At 43.7% G+C, this 19994-nt stretch overlaps 1 protein-coding gene across 1 annotated transcript in view; it reads right to left on the reverse strand.

Moving 5' to 3' along the window:
- Positions 1–19994, reverse strand: part of RSPO3 (R-spondin 3) — a 244542-nt gene that overhangs the window by 196397 nt on the left and 28151 nt on the right. The gene's annotated exons all lie outside the window — the stretch shown is intronic.

Here is a 19994-nt window from a genome sequence, read left to right on the forward strand (position 1 = left end):
TCCCACAGTCTTAAAGGCTTAATTAGCCAATTAAATTAATTATTGACCATCTCTAAACAAATCAGGATTCGTGCAATGCAGGCAATGGTCTGTGATACTGACTTTGTTTCAAACATTCCAACTTTAACACAATTCTCTTCATTTTTAAAATGAAAGTAACTGCACAACAGTGGAATGCAGCTGTTCTGAAACCATTCCTTTCAACAGATTCAAATATGCCACAAAAGACACATGGCTTCCATAATATTTCCCAGCTAAAACAAAAGTAAAAAAGAGGGAAAACATGAGAACATACAGGCATAATATATCGATCTATTTGCCTTCATTACAGACATTTCAAACTCCCAAAAATGCATAGGCTAGTATTTTTAATTATAGTACAATTTACTAATTGGTTAATAAAAGAATGCAATCTAATTCACAATCATGTTTCTTTTTTTAAACTGCAGATATCTCAAACACTGAAAAATGCTTTGTAAATCAGGCCCATGTGCTCTTAGAATTATAGGAGGGGTTGTTATTGTTTGAGATACTGTCCTTCTCCAACGAATGGCTCTCGGCTTCACCTGCGGAAATAACTAAAGGCGGGCATTATCCCAGGATAATGACCCATCCATCAGTCTGTAAGTATAATTATTGACTTCAAGTAGAAAATCCACATCAGGGGATTCACAATTATGGGGAATATCCACCTAGAAAAGTCTAGTCCAACAGCAATGTAATGGAATGTGGAACGGGAGCAATCTTGGGAGGATAGCTCAGGGGCAACATGCTCGTCTTGGAAGCAAGATGACACAGAGCAATGCAGGTTTGATCCCTGGGTCCGCGCTTAGAAACCTCTTGGTATTAAGCGCGTTATGAATAACCTATCATATCATATATCATATCATAGGAGGCAAAAGTCCTATACTTTAACGTCCAGGTAAATATCGATAGGAATTATAAAAGGGACCAGAGAGGGAAGATAGAAGTTACATAGTTGTCTTCATCACAGAACTAGGAACATGGAAAGTTTCAAGGAACTATATTAACATGGTTTTGATTTACTCTTGGTAAAACATCAGAGGTCTTGATTAAATACTTTCATTTTGGCCATAACTCGCAGCGCTTATTTGAGGAAAAATTCCTTCAAAACCTGAACCTACATGAAAATCAGTCCAGCAAAGGACCAATCCCATTGAAAAGACCTCATGTGAATAATAAACGAGGTTGCGTGAATCGCTCTGTCTCATCCAAAAGCAATACAATACGGTAGGAGGCTTTCAGAACTCTTAGTCAGTGCAAAAACACCACAAATTGCTCAACAGGAAATAAGGCATTAATACAAAAAGACAATTTGATTGGTCATATCATGAATAATCTGCCAGCACGCAAGCCGCTATGCATCCTGGACACAATTCCTGATTCTTCCCTCCAAAGTAAGCCGGAGGAAACAGGAATGACATAATAAGACTCAAAACAAACACAACATTCTAACACAACATTCCCTGACGGGGTCTTTCAAAAGACTGATGCACCCCGCTGCTTTCTTTATGCCTTTCGATTTGTCTGGCTGCGGCTGGGTGAGGATGTGTTCCTCTTGTCACTAAAATGCACTGCTTGCAACCTAAGATGGTAGTGACTGTGATGATGCTATGACGTCAATCTAAAAAGCATCTCAACGGGATGGTTGCCCGAAATGTACCCGACCCAATAGAAATACAATCTGTATTATAAAGGTTGACAATAATGGCGGTGTTACAGAAACTTTGCACTGGTGCATGTGCAACTAGCACTAGGGCATAAGTGCCATAGTGCAACAAAACACATATTCGATGCATTTTTGCACCAGGGCAATGTTTACCACAGTCCTTGTCCTCTACCATGGAGCAAAAGTGTGCATTGAAAGAGTGCTTTTTTTTGCAGTAGCACAATGTTGGCCTGGTACTAACTGCACATGTGCCAGTGCAGGGTTTCTGCAATATCATGCTTAATTGAAACCTATTATAAGCAAGCTCTACAGATGGGATTATATGTGACCATGACCTTGAGAACACTGGGCTTGATCCACAAAGACATTCACTGGAGCAGATGAGGAGGAGTTCTATATTGCACCTTCTAATTTATATTCACAAGTCCTACAACTGGAGCAAATCTGGAGATGCTTGGATCAGACCCTTCAGCAATCCTTTGAATCTCACATTTGCACTTAAGTATTTAAAAGATCCTTTTTGAATCCGCTGTAAGTTGGCTGGAGCCAATCTGACATGATCGCGGCCATCTCCCCATTTCTGGCCAGTGCAAATCTTTATGAATGAGGTCACATTTTTCAAATTGCTATAGAGTTCTATTTGCTGCTATCAGGTGCATTCATGGACTGTTATCAAGATGTTGCTGAGGGGGACTTATTAAGCTTTCTTAAAGGCACAAAGTATGATGGAAGTAATACAGCAATGGAGAATGCTGGAAAGGAGGATAGCACAGGGGCAACACGCTGGTCTCGGAAGCAAGTCCACGCAGTTGAATCCTGGATCAACGCTTAGAAACCGAACTCAGGTACGATATTAGGCGCCTTATAAAAAAAACAATTAAATAAATAAATAAATGAAAGGGAATTTGCGTGAGATAATTAAGTGCTTCAAAGCAAGGGCTTTCAACCCACTGGTGGGGGGCATGTTTCAGGTCCACAGGTCTCATAAATGCATCTCTGATCTCCACAGCCACTATTCCACATGAACATAACAGGGAGTCCATCGCTCGCCATTCTTATTCGCCCCAAAGGTTTCAATCTAGACAAAGATTACACAACCAATGCCACTAGATGCCCTACATCAACTTGTTTTATGAGCACGCCCATCCCTCAGAAACTTCAAATCAATATAGGACCAGCAACATCGAAATCACAATACATAAGAAATCATCAACAAATCTGGGGCTTCAATTTGCCATTACAGCCGACAACTCTTTCTGGAATAACTATACCACTGCCAAAATCACAAACCCTTTTCTCTTGTTTCCCACCCACCCACTTAATTTGTCCTCCTTCCAATCTCTGCTCTCAGCCCTCATGAAGTCGTTAATAGGATTGTGTCCGAGAACAACACATTCTGTGCTTTCACTCTCATCCAGACCAACAATTTCGTACACCACACAATAAAGAAATCTTTGGCTTTTCTAGAAACGATTGCATTTTTTTAGCTGCCTGAACATTGGGGATGCCATTTTGAACAGTAATGACGGACATAGGAAACAGTACAGATGACAGAGGCAATCACTGGGTAGAGTGCTTTCACAATATAGGCTAGATGTCTGAATGAGAGCAAAACAGTAGGTGTAGGGGGAGCATAAAGAGGCATAGTCCTGTGTCATTCTGATGAGGGCTGGCTAGCGGTCAGTTCATGAGGGCCAGCAAGGGGGAGGAGAACATGTCTTCCTTGGTTATTAAGTGGAGCATAAGCCTGGACTTAAAGAAGTCCAAAGATGATCAGGCATTCATCTCTGGGGGAGTGCATGCCAGTGGCAGCGGGGGTGAGTAGATATAAGCAGGAGAATTTGAAGGTGACACCAGAGGCATTGGATGGTCACAGAAGTGGAAAGGGGGAGTAGGGAGCAATTCAGTAAGCAAGGTAAAGGGGGGCATGACCATGGATAGATCAGTAGAGGAGGAGGTGGTTTTTCAAAGAGAGAGTGATTTTGGATGACGAGCCATCCAGCTTTGTGTCAGCGTGCAAAAGGTGTAGGGCTCGTGTTATATCATAGAAGGCGTGTGTCACAAAGGTGAGAACTTTGTTTAGGAGAGGGAATTAGTAGACGGGAGAATGAATAAGCGGGCTCAAGCAGTAATCAAGTTAGCTAAGCACAAACAAAGATTAGAGTGTTGATAGAGTAGTGGGGGAGTTGGGGCAGGGTTGTCTTTATATTTGGACGGTTAAGACCGGCAGCATTGGAAGTTGGCAGGATGAACAACTGGAGTTCTAAGTGACTGAGTACCCTGAGCTTTCAAGCCTTAGGGGAAGGAATGAGGACGTAAGGAAGGAAAGTGGTGGGAGAGGGGTTAAGCATTGAAGGTAAGGAGAAAGATACATTCTGTCTTGGAGGAGTTTAGCATTAGAATGCATCGAGCCATTCAATGGTAGATGGCTGTGAGGCAGACAGTGTTGCATGAAGAGATATCAGGTGTGAAGCAGGGAAAGGAGAAAATGATCTAGGTGTCATCGGCAAAGAGGTGCTTGTGAAGGACAAAGGTTAAGATGAGTTTGCATAGCTTGTAGGCATGGAGGGTGAAGAGGATTGGGCCCAGGAATTATCCTTGAGGGACTCCAGAAGGGACGGGTGTGGGTGAGGCGGTGTTGGGAGTTGCCTGCACTGCAGAAGGAGGAATCAGAGAGGTAGGAGACCACTCAATCCCATGAAACGCCATTAGAGCCAATGGTAGAGAGGGTCACAAAGTGGGTGGAATGGTTCACAGTGTGAAAGGCATTTGAGGGATCAAGTAGGATAAGGATGGAGGAGAGGAGAGAGGCATCAAAGACATGGGGAGAGTAGTTTCAGTGGAGTGTTTGCTCTGAAAAAAGTAGAAACCACCCGCTCTTATTCACTGACGTATTCACATCAACAGTTACATTGTTCACACTCATCCCCACACTTTCCCATCCGCCTCCATTTTAACTTCATAATGATAATTAGCAAGTAACATAAAATGTGTCAGTGTGCTTCAACATTTCTTCTCCTGTCATAAATACCACCTCATACAGCTATTTCCGGAGCTTAGTTGCTATCCTGGCTGGAGATGGTGTAACCTTTTCCGATCTATCCATAAGATCATTGCTTTTCCCCAAGATGTAAGGTATCAGTGCTCAGTCACTCATGCCTTCAGCGGATTTCAATGTCTATGAGACAAAAGCTATTATTCCAATCTTTCATTTTTTCCACTTCTTGAAGAATAATGTTCTTCTCTTGTTTCATTAAGATTCCCACACCCTTTTTGAACACACCTCTCATGCATTTGGCTTAGCAAAAATAACACGCGCACACACACAGACAGACTTTCCCAGAAGAGCCACCACATGACAATTGACCTCTATATTTATAGCCAGGTAGCTCTTTTTTTAGCTGTAGCCAATTGTCATAACCATGGATTCGTTCTTTTCCTAAATACTCAACTTGATTGTACATAAAAGTCCACCTTTTATCAAATGGGCTAACAGTGACACTGATACTGTTTATTACTACCCAGCGAGGGACAATCAGATTATAACATGCAATCTGATTGGCCCTAGCCAGGGCTTTACACGACTGGGAATCCCTCTACCAATGTTCCTTTCCTTTCTGTCCCTGGCAGGGTGTGTGGCAGCCACTCAACCAATAAGGAGACTTGAAACGGTGTAACCCCCACTCTGAGCCACCACACGGCTGGAGGCTGCCATCTTCCCCCACCGAGGATTGAGTTAAGTGTTTTCCCTTCATACCCCCGCCCCAATCCAAACAATCCCCTCCCCACCCTCCCAAACCCACTTAATTTCTTTTCAGTCCATTTCGGGAGCGGACGCGCTGGGAACACTTCTGTCCCCAGCCCATCCACTCCCGATCCGTAACAGGCCGTCATGGAAATGAAGAAGGTACTACTTGTAGTCCCTTCTCCCTTTCCATGGTGGCCATTTTGTTTGTTTACATTTTTCCATTAATTTTGAATGGCTGCCATGAAAAGGGAAAACGGACTCTGTGTTTACTTCCCCGGCGGCCATTTTTTTTACATTTTTGTTTTTTTTCCGTTCCGAAACGCCAATGCTCTTAGTACCCCGGTCTTGTGGGCCGGGGCTACTAATAGCAATAAGCCCCTCACAGGAGGGGCATTACCACTCCAGGTAATGGCCGGGGACCTTCATTGAGGCCCTCGTGAAGGCCAGCCCCACCCCCTGCTCGGAACTTATTGCTTAATTGTTACTACAACTCCTTCCCACAAATAAGAATACAATTTTGTAAAAATAAAAATATAATATTTTTTTTAGCAGTTCTTCGCCAAAGGAGAGGGACAGGCACATCAGTGAGTGCTGTAATAGGCCTTTTGCAGTGAGACATGCAAATGCCTATTACAGTGAAAATCCTGCATATTCCACAGTTGGCTGTTCAATATGACTGCTTTCCAAGCAATCAGCAACAACAAAGAGTAGGCTCAATTACAAAGTAAATCCATTTCCATACTTTACAAACCAACATTTTTAATTCTTTGACATCGTTTTTGTTTTTTGTAAGACCGCAGGTGATACGCACATCATACCTAACAGACCACGTGCCTATATCAAACAATGGCTAAAAGCAAGTGACTCTCAACAACAACAGAGTTACATACACATCTAAAGGGAGACCATGTCAGATGTGAGATAGTCAGAGAATCCTGGCTTTGTAAAGTCCCTTCACTTTGTATTCTGGTTGTTGCACTTCATCCTTTAAGGTGGCAAAATAGACTCACAATTATGGCACAAATGTACAGAATGATACGAGATGCGAGTGCAGAACATATTGATTCTGCCCTGACACGGGACTTGACTTTTACTTCATATTTCTACCGGGCACCAGGTACTCGTGGGCTTAAGGGCCCCAACATAAAAAGTGACAGACACGAACAGACGAATATATGGAAGATTGAAATCACACTCAGGAAAGACGGCCAGGAATCGCGAGGAATTGTATGAAAGTTAGCAGAATAGTAAAGGTTTCAGTTTCTTTTTGAAGATGTCAGTCGATTAAAAGTCCCTGAAATCCTGCGCGAGGTTATTCCCGGCTATGGGAGCAGATATGTTACACGCTCCCTTAAGAGCTTTATTTGTTTTACATCGAGGTATTTTCAAGAGGTTCATCTTGTCGGATCTGAGCGATCTCGTACACTGTTTCTCAGTTATAACCTCCATCAGGTAGGCTGGCATACGGCTTAGGATACATTTATGCGTGATAAGCAACAGTCTAAAAACATTTCTTGATTGAATAGCCCGGCATCTGACACAGGATCTCTCCATTTTAGGCCCTTCACCACCCTGACTCCCCCATTCGGAATGACCTGCAATCTGGTTGTCTATGCCTGTGTTATGCCCATGAGTAAACTTCAACAATGGTCTATCTTTGAGACAACTATATCTCACGCTATAGTCTCTGCATTTTTCTCTGATATTGGAGGCCGGAGGTGCGTGAGTAGCTTGATATAGTAGTTTGATGTAGATACTAGGTTACTCACCTGAGCTTTCATATTCAAATCGCGGTAAGAATAATAGCTACCGTTTTCACTTTCTTTTTGATGTCAATGTTGCAATTTGCGATGTTGAAGCTGTTAAACTACAGACCTAACTTGGCCAGCCCATTATCCGTTCCCATCATCATCAGTTCTGTTTTTTCATTATTGAGCGCTAAGCCGTTCCGTAGCATCCAGGTTAGGATGGTATCATAGGCTTTATTGATGTTACCTTCGTCCATGGTGTGTGAGCCTGTTATGGGGATGTGTGTCATCCGCATAGTTTGCGAATTGGACACCCTTAAGTTCTAACAGATTGAAGAAGGGCACCATAAAGATGTTGTAGAGACATGGGGAAACACACGCCCCCTGGGGCAGCCCATAGGCCAAGGACACAGGATTAGCCTCACCCTCCCCGCTGGCGACTCTGCGTTGTCTTCCGCTCAAGAAAGATGTAATCCATTGGTCAGCATGGTCAGAAAAAAGGGCAACTTCCTTTAACCTGGTGATCAAGATGGAATGATCCACCAGGTCAAAGGCTGTCGAGAGGTCCAAGATCATAAGTATGGAAATCTGGCCCCTGTCCATAGATTCCAGCAACTGAGATTTCAGGGCAAGGAGAGCGGTCTCTGTCCCGTGATTTGGTCTGAACCCTGATTGGAACTTTTTTGTTAAGATGTAGTAAAATCTGATTGCAGGCAACCGTGTCCAGGATTTTTACAAGGAACAGATTATTGGTGATGGGTCTGTAGTTTGTTGGTGTAAAGGGGCAGAGATTTGGCTTTTTTCACTTTGTTTCTGCATATTTTTGAGAAATAAGTGTATATGACCTGCAGTCTCAGTGTAGTCCTTACTTCCTTTTCCTCCATTGAGCTGTTTCTATTGGCCAGGATAAAAAGGGACCATGTTTAACTTCAGACAGTCATGCCCGCCTTCCATTGTCGCCTCTGCCCAGTTCTCTTGCCTTTCTAGGGATTTTTCTTCGACTTTAACAAGGGCTGTGTGGCACCATTTCTCGCCTGGGTTTGCCATTAGCACCAGGCATTTGCTTTTGATTAACAGGGTCACATAGGGAATACAAACCAATGCATCAAAATAAAACAAAAAACATAAAAAAGAAGCCACTAGGGAAAAAAGGGAACTCTGGAAATAGGGCAGTTCTCTAAAGTCATGGAAGCTGTGGTGTGGAGGATGAGGGAGCAACAGACTAGGAAGATGGCAGCTATCAGATGGGTTTGTGGTAGTTTTTAATTTATCAAAAAGATAAAATGGTTGCTGGTGGTAGGAAGATAGGCGATAGGAAAGGGCCAAGCCTTTGGATTGCTCTGAATGTGAGTTCCTACTCTCTGACGCAGCTCGCCTCCTGAGCAATTTGATTTGCATTGGCACACCACCACTGAACTAATGGGTTTTGCGGGTAGTAAGGACTCCCAACAAATTGGCAGATAATCCTTTTAGAACAGATTTTTACGTTTCTGTTTTAGTGCTAAACTCCACACCTGGGATCGAAGAGCTGGACAACCATTGGTCCAAGTCACACCGAAGACATGCACCTCAACAGGGAGTGAATAGAAGGGAAATCCAGAGTGTAGATAGGATTTTATCTAGAGTTAACTTTGCATACTAGACAATGGTCATTAAAGGTAACATTCTGCTCCTGTATAGCACCCCATGCCATACTCCTCCAGTCTCCAAGCACTGCACCGACAGGTGTCATCATCCCTTTCTGAATGGCACTCTATCCATCGACCTCAGAGTCATGAAAGGACAAACCGGCCCAACCTTGGACCCTAACCTGCTGAGTGCCGGAAGGTCCCCGTCAGAGACCCAGCAGTCCACCCCTGAAGCTATAATCCACTCTTGGCTACTGAAGACATTAATGAATCTCTTTGCACGCGGCCAATCGCTTTTCCGAGAATTCTATTTTCTGTTTCACTGAAAACATTGTTTCTAATTTTAGAGACTGCATTCGTGCTAAAACATTGTTTAGGTACAAGCTTGAGGTATGTTAGACAACAAGAGGATTGTTAATGGTATCCTAAATTCACAAAGGACAGGCAGAGGACAAATTACATACAGTTATTACATCCGTGTTCATCCAAAACCAGAACACTTGGTTTTTGGCAAAACTCTGTGTAAACACCAGACTACTTCGGGGATCAGCGTCTGCTACTGCACTTTTCTGCACTGTTGTTCTTTAAAAGGTAACAACGTGAAATGACATTTAACTGTCACGAAAGAATAGCTGGTGACTCGTGGGCAGGTAAGCTGCAAAGCAGAAATTCCCTGAAGTTGCTGCAGTGACAATAGACACTGTGAATCATTGTGTAATTTGAATTCTCCTGGCGCCACGGCCAGCACAGTCAGAGAAATGTGTGTGCTGTCTTGAGCTGTATACTGCATGTTGTAGATCCGATTTGTGCAGCTCCTAAATCTCGGATTAGACATTTCAATGCTCTTTATACCTCGCATTTACTCAAATATCCTCCTTCAAAAATCCATTGAAACCTAACTTTTTCCACAAGTGATAATTGTTCAACAATGGCATTAAAGTCTGGACTATTACATCTGTCACGTTTGCATCACCAGGGATTGCTTTTCTGTACTTTTGTTTTAAATGAACACATTCATATTTTTGGTAGATTAAGATTGTTCACCATGGCACGTGACTTAAACTTCAACTGACATAATATATTAGCATTTCCTCTGCTCAATTGCAATATAGTTTAATATGGTGTAACTTCATTGTGATATTTTCTAGTAGCTGGACATGTAAATTGTCACTAAAACTACTTTAGTTATCACTCCTTGCTCTGACACATGGTTTTTATATCATAGCTATTTGTTTTACTGGGCACACGCCTTAATGTTATTTAGCACAATGCAGTGTCTCGCCTATTTATCTGGTCTATAAACGATATTGTGTTATGTTGTTATGTTTTAGTTGCAGGAACTGTATATAATCTTTAGTATACTTTGTTTTCACTCTTTGCGCCTGGCTTAAAAAGCTTTTTCTTACAATGTGTGTTCTGATTACAATGTAACCTTACACAAAACAGTTTACTATAACAAAATAAAATCGATATATCCTTCATAAAAAATACAAAACTGTATAATCCCATAGAAGAAACAATTAAAACATCTGCTTTCAGTTGGAATAAGTTCATAAATGAATATTGCTAGTTCCAAATTGAAAGCATTTGACTCACCCCCAGAATTCGATTACAGAAACTGGGGATGGAAAAGCATACATGTTTCTGTACCAATTTACTAAAATGCCTATAACGATATTAGTTTACCAAAGGACAAGTGATCCATCGATTTCATAGTATCTTTATTATTGCACAGCCTGCCAAAATATTAAAATCGATCTAACCCCTTTCAAATATCGGTTAATTCAAAGGTTGGACAAATATTAAATCGAAACCGCATAGTAGTTCGGAATTTTCCCATTGAAAAATGCTTTTGTAAATCAGACCCTCTTGGTATTTCATACAGGCTATATGTTTGTAAGAATGTGTAATTTGTGCTGTGTTCTTTTCAAGGAAAATGTATAGGATGTATTAATGTTATGGGTAACATGTTTGAACATACACATTTAAAGATTTTGTGAATTAAAAGTTACTTTTAATGGAAAACTCTGAATAAACAAATAATAGAAAGATATAATAGGAATACTTTTAAAAGGATATATATATTTTGTTTACTAAGTTAAGTGTTAGCTTTTGAGTTTCATGCCATTACACTCAGCAATGCTTTCCAATAAGAATCAGGTTATTTTCCTATAGGCATATAATCAAGAACTTGATAAATGAATCTTACTAAAACCTTTAGAACTAGCAGCTGAAAAGTCTTTCTGGTTTATCGAACACTAGGAAGGGGGCATTTTCAGAAAATGCGCTGACATGCTTTTTGGGCCCTATGTGTGCAGTTGTCAACTTTGTCAAGCTAGCGTGCAAATGTAAGGTGTGAAACAAGGCAAAATCAACTTTAATCATTACTTTTTCTCTCCGTTTTGCAAAAAAGGTAAATGTTTCCTGTCAATTACGCTTGACAGGCAGTGCATCCATTCATTTTACCTCTGCATGAACATCCCAGGCAGAAGTAAAACTAAGTGCTCCGACAAGACGGATGAGGAAAGCCTGGAGGAGATTTGAACACCCCTCAGACTACCTCGTCCACCTTGGGTCCGCACAAAAATGGGTCAGAGTGGAAAATTGACGTGTACACGCAGTATGTCTTGATTTTATACCTCCATTTTCCTGACAACACTGAGCAAAATTAGCTCCTAGGTGTGAATCTGTGGCATCAACTAAGTCAAATCAATGGGTTCTTTCACTGGCCTACTTCTAATTCATGATTTAGGAGGACAGTGCATGCAAATATATGTAGATGATGCAACTGAAGTCAAAACACAGGTCCATTTTTTGTTTGGTCTATTCGGTGTCACTTGCAACACCTATAAGCCAAACTATTACATCACAGTACAGATATGAGGAAATGTAATTTTAATTGTTATTTTAGTTTTGTTTTTCTTTCTTTTTCTTTGATATACGGTGTAATGTATTTTGATGAAATATGTATTGTTTTTTAAATTCCTGTTAAACGTTTTATATGTAAGGAAATATGTAAAAAGTCATTAATTTTGGCTAAAGCACAATAAAAAATAAAAAAAAAAAGATATGAGGAAATGTCATTTGAGGAGGGACACACAGTTTATAGGTGTTGTTTAGTTATTTGCCCAACTATTGACTGCCCAGAGCCATGCTAATTCCTAGGGCCATTCCCACCTAGTTCCTGCCCCTACCAGCCCAAAACACCTCCTCATGGAGCTTGCTTTAAATAAGCCTTACCATCATACTTTGCACTACAAGTGTCTGCCATATCTTTTTCAAAGCAGTCTTCTGAGAGTTGATGACTTAATTGGAGTTGTAAACCCGCTACTGGTGTAATAAACATTTCTCAACCAGGTCTGCTTTCAGCCACTTGAATTATGAGTACTATGTGTGTCTTCCACTGAAGTGATATTAAAAACAAACACTGACAAAGCAAACAGTTTTGGCTTGAGTATAGCTATTAGGCATTTGCAAGGAACTGCTATGAGGTGCCCAGGTACTCTCACCATTTTGCACCTGCTACCATCAGTGGCCAGCTAATATTACACGGCTTTGCCTGACAAGTGCCTTTCCCATGCCTACACAAAAGCCCAAACTGGTGGCATTGCCAATGCGTTTTGGGTATGTTTCTGGTTTATATATTAGAAACACTGACGTTAAAGTGTGGTTCTGTTTCGCTCCATGACGATTTACTTTAGTTCCAAAAGGTCAGCGCACACAATGAAACTGAATATTTGATGCTTGGTACTAGAAGTGAGTTTTCAAGACTTGAACATGTTGGTGTCCCACTGCCACTATCAGGAACTCAGAAGGTTCACCACATAAGGGAATGGAGGCTTTCAAGAGGAGCATTCATTAGCATTATAATTAATGTTTATTTAATTACTTTGAGGATGTTTAAATGTAGTGACCACAATCAAAAAGTTAAACAAGACACAACACAAAAGTGTACGATATTTGTCTCTTAGGGTAACGCCGGTAAAACAGGACTGGCTATACTCTAGGAAGGGTTTTAAGCTGTAACAGCAGCAACCCAAAAAGTATTAGTAAAAAGGATCCAACATAGCAAAAATGTCCAATCAAGTTTCTATAAAAATAGGAAACTAATCAAACACAAAATACATTCAACTAATAAAAAAACCACTAAACACTGAGGAAGATTTCACTGCCAAGCTGAGTCGGGATATTGCCAACTGATCTAGGTAAATATGAGGTTAAGTGAGGTGCTGGTGATGTGAAAGATACTAGGTGGCCCAGGTTAAATAGTTCACTTCATTTTAGGTGCTGTATTAGAGATTCTACTTTCAACGTGCAGGTACTACTGTGTTCGTATTTCTCAAAGTCTTGCTGTTTTTATGAAAGGTATTATTATTGTCAGGTTTCAAGGAGCCAAAAACAGTTGGCAGGGCTTTGCACAGATAAAGCGCTGAAAGCCATTGCAAGAAGAAATGCACTTGCAATGTGAGGTACAATGTGGGCATAAGTGTCACTCTGTGAAACTTGCATAATTCTATTTTCTGATAAAAGTACAGATTCAAAAAGTAATTTAGTCTCATTATATTTATTCCGCATTCAGTCCCTTTAATTTGAAATGGTTAGGGAGATGCAGGCTTGCGGTAAGAGATATTTCAAAGCAATGTAGCCACAGTGAGCTGTTTATTTGGAGAGACTGAATGAATGTGCAGTATTTCCATTGCAAGCTTTACATTTGTTGAAACTCAGCCAAAAGGGCATAATATGGTACCGTACATAAAATACCACAGGAGGGCATGAACCCTCTTTTCAGAGTGTATGAAGTTCAGTGTTTTTACGTTGTTAGTGACCCTGGTAAAGATAATTATTAGGCAGTATTCTGAAATTAGTCTCACCACTGTAAAATACGCCAAAGAGTTAACCACAAATACCATCATAGCAAAGATACCACAGCAAAATACCACAAAGTAATAGATATAATCCCAAGATATGTCTTAAACTTCCCAGCTGGGCTCATGCTTTATAGGTTCCATACATGTAGACATACATACATTTGTGGGACAGTGTTTTCTATCAAGCTGAGTTCAATTGAGCACCATTTATTGTCCTACTTCTCCTCTGTTCACCTTTATTTCTTATTTTAAGAATAAGAAAAGACAACCCTTTCAGACACATGGAACATAAACCTTCAAGACAGGTGAGGGCTAGGGGACCCCTACCTTCTGACATGTTCTCTCGCTGTCCTTGACACCAGACGTTGCACATGATGTACAACTTAACTGTTGCTCACTCAGTGATGCTGACCTTCCATGCGTATTCTAGGTCCTTTTCAATTATTTACTATTTTGGTGTGCACCACTCCGGCTGTGAAGTTGTTCAATGAATTATTCTTAATGTGAATCTTTGGGATCGGTACAAACAGAAGTTACTGGAAGTGCGTTGCTTCTGACATACTCCTGGACAGATAAGAGTAAGTTACAAGTAAGTCAGAATAACTACCAGTAAATCTTTATGAATTCAAGAGTGTCTACATAAGAGCAATTCACAGATACTGTTGGTACCGCCTTTGTGATTCAATCCAATATTATCTTATGCTCTACTGGGCACCCACTTGCTGACAGTCTCATGTTTTGAAACGTGTTAATTGCACACGGAGGACCACCAACATTAGCACTTACGTGCTGTTGCGCCCTATCTATGCGATTGTTAACTTTTGCAAAACGCAGTGTTAAATGAAAGAGTGAAAACACACAAAAATGGTTTTATGCTTTCATTTTAATATCTGTTTTCCAAAACGTGTAAATGCTGCCTGCCAATATTGCTTTGCGGGCCGCGTTCCCAATGGATTCTTAGGGAAGTTGTTAAAAACGGGCAGATTCTACGGTGGTCCATTGCTTTACCGCCTGCATGAAACTCTATTGCAGGTATTAAAGCATGTATCTCTAGAATTTGGAAGAATGCGCAGCAGAAATGTTAATTCCATCTCCTGCATACTTCTTCGCCACCCGAAATGGCTGTAAAATACTTTTGAGGGTCAACATAAGATGTACTTGACCAACACCTTGCTTTTAAATCTTACACCTGCACTCCACTTCATGTCTCAGCAAATGAGCCCCCTTGTCTCTCAAGGCCCTGGCATGCCTTCTCCCGACTTCCTATGGGCACTTGTGAGTGAGGGAACGGTGACAGAGTGAGCCCCCTTTGCAATGTGAATGTCTCTACAAGGCCCAGAATACCTTCTCCTGACTTCCTATGGGCATTTGTGAGTGAGGGAACGGTGAGGGAGTGAGACCACTTGGCTATGTGAATGTCTCTACAAGGCCTGGCATGCCTTCTCCTGACTTCCTATGGGCACTTGTGAGTGTGGGAACGGTGAGGGAGTGAGACCACTTGGCTATGTGAATGTCCCTACAAGGCCCGGCATACCTTCTCCTGACTTCCTATGGGCACTTGTGAGTGAGGGAACGTTGAGAGAGTGAGCCCCTTTGGCTATGTTACTTTCTCTACAAGGCCCTGACATGCCTTCTCCTGACTTCCTATGGGCACTTGTGAGTGAGGGAACGGTGAGGGAGTGAGACCACCTGGCTATGTGAATGTCCCTACAAGGCCCGGCATACCGTCTCCTGACTTCCTATGGGCACTTGTGAGTGAAGGGATAGTGAGGGAGTGAGACCACTTGGTTATATGAATGTCTCTACAAGGCTGGCATTCCTTCTCCTGACTTTCTATGGGCATTTGTGAGTGAGGAAATGTGAGGGAGTAAGACCACTTGGCTATGTGAATATCTCTACAAGGCCCTGGCATGCCTTCTCCTGACTTCCTACGGGCACCTGTGAGCGAGGGAACAGTGAGGGAGGGGGACCAATTGGCTATGTGACTGTCCCTGCAAGGCCAGACATGCCTTCTTCTGACTACCTATGGACACTTGTGAGTAAGGGAACAGTGAGGGAGTGAGACCACTTGGCTACGTGAATGTCCCTACACGGCCCGGCATACCTTCTACTGACTTCCTATGGACACTTGTGAGTGAGGGAATAGTGAGGGAGTGAGACCACTTGGCTATATGAATGTCTCTACAAGGCCCCGGCATGCCTTCTCTTGACTTCCTATGGGCACTAGTGAGTGAGGGAATGTGAGGGAGTAAGACCACTTGGCTATGTGAATGTCTCTACAAGGCCCGGCATGCCTTCTCTTGACTTCCTATGGGCACCTGTGAGTGAGTGAACAGTGAGGGAGGGAGACCAATTGGCTATGTGACTGTCTCTACAAGACTGGCATGCCTTCTTCTGACTACCTATGGACACTTGTGAGTGAGGGAATAATGAGGGAGTGAGACCACTTGGCTATGTGAATGTCTCTACAAGGCCCGGCATGCCTTCTCCTGACTTCCTATGGGCACTTGTGAGTGAGGGAATAGTGAGGGATTAAGACCACTTGGCTATGTGACTGTCTCTACAAGGCCCTGGCATGCCTTCTCCTGACTTCCTATGGGCACTTGTGAGTGAGGGAACAGTGAGGGAGTGAGACCACTTGGCTATGTGAATGTCTCTACAAGGCTGTGGCATGCCTTCTCCTGACTTCCTATGGGCACTTGTGAGTGAGGGAACAGTGAGGGAGTGAGACCACTTGGCTATGTGAATGTCTCTACAAGGCCCCGGCATGCCTTCTCCTGACTTCCTATGGGCACGTGTGAGTGAGGGAATGTGCGGGAGTGAGACCAATTGGCTATGTGACTGTCTCTACAAGTCCGTGGCATGCCTTCTCCTGACTTCCTATGGACACTTGTAAGGGAACAGTGAGGGAGTGAGACCGCTTGGCTATGTGAATGTCTCTACAAGGCCCTGGCATGCCTTCTCCTGACTTCCTATGGACACTTGTGAGTAAGGGAACAGTGAGGGAGTGAGACCGCTTGGCTATGTGAATATCTCTTCAAGGCCCTGGCATGCCTTCTCCTGACTTACTAAGGGGACTTGTGAGTGAGGGAACAGTGAGGGAGTGAGACCACTTGGCTATGTGAATGTCTCTACAAAGCCCTGGCGTGCCTTCTTCTGACTTCCTATGGGCACTTGTGAGTGAGGGAATAGTGAGGGGGTGAGACCACTTGGCTATGTGAATGTCTATACAAAGCCCTGGCATGCCTTCTCCTGACTTCCTATGGACACTTGTGAGTAAGGCAACAGTGAGGGAGTGAGACCACTTGGCTATGTGAATGTCTCTACAAGGCCCTGGCATGCCTTCTCCTGACTTCCTATGGACACTTGTGAGTGAGGGAACGGTGAGGGAGTAAGATCACTTTGCTATGTGACTGTCTCTACAAGGCCCTGGCATGCCTTCTCCTGACTTCCTATGGTCACTTGTGAGTGAGGGAATAGTGATGGAGTGAGACCACTTGGCTATGTGAATGTCTCTACAAGGCTGTGGCATGCCTTCTCCTGACTTCCTATGGACACTTGTGAGTAAGGGAACAGTGAGGGAGTGAGACCGCTTGGCTATGTGAATGTCTCTACAAGGCCCTGGCATGCCTTCTCTTGACTTCCTATGGGCCCTTATCAGTGAGGGAATGTGCGGGAGTGAGACCGCTTGGCTATGTAAATGTCTCTACAAGGCCCTGGCATGCCTTCTCCTGACTTTCTATGGACACTTGTGAGTGGGCATGCCTTCTCCTGACCTCCTATGGACACTTGTGAGTGAGGGAACGGCGAGGGAGTAAAACCACTTGGCTATGTTACTGTCTCTACAAGGCCCTGGCATGCCTTCTCCTGACTTCCTATGGGCACTAGTGAGTGAGGGAATGTGAGGGAGTAAGACCACTTGGCTATGTGAATGTCTCTACAAGGCCCGGCATGCCTTCTCTTGACTTCCTATGGGCACCTGTGAGTGAGTGAACAGTGAGGGAGGGAGACCAATTGGCTATGTGACTGTCTCTACAAGACTGGCATGCCTTCTTCTGACTACCTATGGACACTTGTGAGTGAGAGAATAATGAGGGAGTGAGACCACTTGGCTATGTGAATGTCTCTACAAGGCCCGGCATGCCTTCTCCTGACTTCCTATGGGCACTTGTGAGTGAGGGAATAGTGAGGGATTAAGACCACTTGGCTATGTGACTGTCTCTACAAGGCCCTGGCATGCCTTCACCTGTCTTCCTATGGGCACTTGTGAGTGAGGGAACAGTGAGGGAGTGAGACCACTTGGCTATGTGAATGTCTCTACAAGGCTGTGGCATGCCTTCTCCTGACTTCCTATGGGCACTTGTGAGTGAGGGAACAGTGAGGGAGTGAGACCACTTGGCTATGTGAATGTCTCTACAAGGCCCCGGCATGCCTTCTCCTGACTTCCTATGGGCACGTGTGAGTGAGGGAATGTGCGGGAGTGAGACCAATTGGCTATGTGACTGTCTCTACAAGTCCGTGGCATGCCTTCTCCTGACTTCCTATGGACACTTGTAAGGGAACAGTGAGGGAGTGAGACTGCTTGGCTATGTGAATGTCTCTACAAGGCCCTGGCATGCCTTCTCCTGACTTCCTATGGACACTTGTGAGTAAGGGAACAGTGAGGGAGTGAGACCGCTTGGCTATGTGAATATCTCTACAAGGCCCTGGCATGCCTTCTCCTGACTTACTAAGGGGACTTGTGAGTGAGGGAACAGTGAGGGAGTGAGACCACTTGGCTATGTGAATGTCTCTACAAAGCCCTGGCGTGCCTTCTTCTGACTTCCTATGGGCACTTGTGAGTGAGGGAATAGTGAGGGGGTGAGACCACTTGGCTATGTGAATGTCTCTACAAAGCCCTGGCATGCCTTCTCCTGACTTCCTATGGACACTTGTGAGTAAGGCAACAGTGAGGGAGTGAGACCACTTGGCTATGTGAATGTCTCTACAAGGCCCTGGCATGCCTTCTCCTGACTTCCTATGGACACTTGTGAGTGAGGGAACGGTGAGGGAGTAAGATCACTTTGCTATGTGACTGTCTCTACAAGGCCCTGGCATGCCTTCTCCTGACTTCCTATGGTCACTTGTGAGTGAGGGAATAGTGATGGAGTGAGACCACTTGGCTATGTGAATGTCTCTACAAGGCTGTGGCATGCCTTCTCCTGACTTCCTATGGACACTTGTGAGTAAGGGAACAGTGAGGGAGTGAGACCGCTTGGCTATGTGAATGTCTCTACAAGGCCCTGGCATGCCTTCTCTTGACTTCCTATGGGCCCTTATCAGTGAGGGAATGTGCGGGAGTGAGACCGCTTGGCTATGTAAATGTCTCTACAAGGCCCTGGCATGCCTTCTCCTGACTTTCTATGGACACTTGTGAGTGGGCATGCCTTCTCCTGACCTCCTATGGACACTTGTGAGTGAGGGAACGGCGAGGGAGTAAAACCACTTGGCTATGTTACTGTCTCTACAAGGCCCTGGCATGCCTTCTCCTGACTTCCTATGGGCATTTGTGAGTGAGGGAATAGTGAGGGAGTAAGACCACTTGTCTATGTGACTGTCTCTACAAGGCCCTGGCATGCCTTCTCCTGACTTTCTATGGACACTTGTGAGTGGGCATGCCTTCTCCTGACTTCCTATGGACACTTGTGAGTGAGGGAACGGCGAGGGAGTAAAACCACTTGTCTATGTGACTGTCTCTACAAGGCCCTGGCATGCCTTCTCCTGACTTCCTATGGGCACTTGTGAGTGAAGGAATAGTGAGGGAGTGAGCCCACTTGGCCATGTGAATGTCTCTACAAGGCCCTGGATGCCTTCTCCTAACTGCCTGTGGGCACTTGTGAGTGAGGGAACGGTGCGGGAGTGAGACCACGTGCAAACTGAATCCCCTCTAATACATATATGCATGACCTAAGGGCTGTGAAAGGGTTAACATAGTTCGCTTTGTGGGGAAGTCTATGCGACTAGTCTCCATATATTGCAAAATATTTAAAACAAGCAGAATGTCTTTTCGTGTGCAGAAATAAGCCCTCGGTGATGCCAAAAGTCTGGGAGAAGGATTCCATCCCTGATTGTAAATGGCGGCACATTCCACCGAGGCTGTGTCGCGCGAGAGCAGCCATCCATCCTCACCAATTTCAACTTAGTGGAATAGCTTTCCAATGACAAGACGGCCGGGGTTTATTTTCGCTGGATTTGCACTGAACTGTTGCTGGAGATCTGTCAGGGGGAGGTCAGCCGCAGAGGTTTGAGCAAAGCGGGAATAGATGGGCGCTG

The sequence above is a fragment of the Ambystoma mexicanum genome, chromosome 4q (assembly GCF_040938575.1).
Source record: "Ambystoma mexicanum isolate Mex_15411 chromosome 4q, UKY_AmexF1_1, whole genome shotgun sequence".
In the NCBI taxonomy this organism is placed as follows: Eukaryota; Metazoa; Chordata; class Amphibia; order Caudata; family Ambystomatidae; genus Ambystoma; species Ambystoma mexicanum.